Genomic DNA, 1,190 nt, shown 5'->3' with positions numbered 1-1,190 from the left:
ACAGGGGACATAACACAGGGACCACTAACACAGCAACCACATAACACAGCAACCACATAACAGGGGAGATGAACACAGCAACTCATAACACAGTTGTCATAGCTTCAGGGGAAGATGGACAGGGACTCTGTTGTCACAGCTTCAGGGGGACTACATGGACAGGGACTCAGTTGTCATAGCACAGCAACTACATAACACAGGGACCACATAACACAGGGGAGATGAACAGGGACTCTGCAACCACATAGCTTAACAGGGGGAAGATGGACAGGGATAACTGAGTCATAGCACCATAACACAGGGGGGAGAGATGGACAGGGACTCTGTTGTCCATAGCTTCAGGGGAAGATGGACAGGGACTCTGTTGTCCTAGCTTCAGGGGAAGATGGACAGGGACTCTGTTGTCATAGCTTCAGGGGGAAGATGGACAGGGACTCTGTTGTCATAGCTTCAGGGGGAGATGGACAGGGACTCTGTTGTCATAGCATCAGGGGGAGATGGACAGGGACTCTGTTGTCATAGCTTCAGGGGGAGATGGACAGGGACTCTGTTGTCATAGCTTCAGGGGGAAGATGGACAGGGACTCTGTTGTCATAGCTTCAGGGGGTTTCCAGAAGATGGACAGGGACTCTGTTGTCCTAGCTTCAGGGGGAGATGGACAGGGACTCTGTTGTCATAGCTTCAGGGGGAGATGGACAGGGACTCTGTTGTCATAGCTTCAGGGGGAGATGGACAGGGACTCTGTTGTCATAGCTTCAGGGGAGATGGACAGGGACTCTGTTGTCATAGCTTCAGGGGAAGATGGACAGGGACTCTGTTGTCATAGCATCAGGGGAGATGAACAGGGACTCTGTTGTCATAGCTTCAGGGGGAGATGGACAGGGACTCTGTTGTCCTAGCTTCAGGGGAAGATGGACCACCATCTGTTGTCATAGCTTCAGGGGAGATGAACAGGGACTCTGTTGTCATAGCTTCAGGGGAAGATGATTCCACCATGTTGGGCATAGCTTCAGGGGGAGATGAACAGGGACTCTGTTGTCATAGCTTCAGGGGAAGCTCATTCCACCATCGGAGGGCATAGCTTCAGGGGAAGATGGACCAGGGACTCTGTTGTCATAGCTTCAGGGGAGATGCTCATTCCACCATCAGAGGGCATAGCTTCAGGGGGAAGATGAACAGGGACTCTGTTG

The sequence above is a fragment of the Oncorhynchus tshawytscha genome, unplaced genomic scaffold (genome assembly GCF_018296145.1).
Source record: "Oncorhynchus tshawytscha isolate Ot180627B unplaced genomic scaffold, Otsh_v2.0 Un_contig_727_pilon_pilon, whole genome shotgun sequence".
NCBI lineage: Eukaryota > Metazoa > Chordata > Actinopteri > Salmoniformes > Salmonidae > Oncorhynchus > Oncorhynchus tshawytscha.
This window is presented reverse-complemented; position numbering follows the sequence as displayed.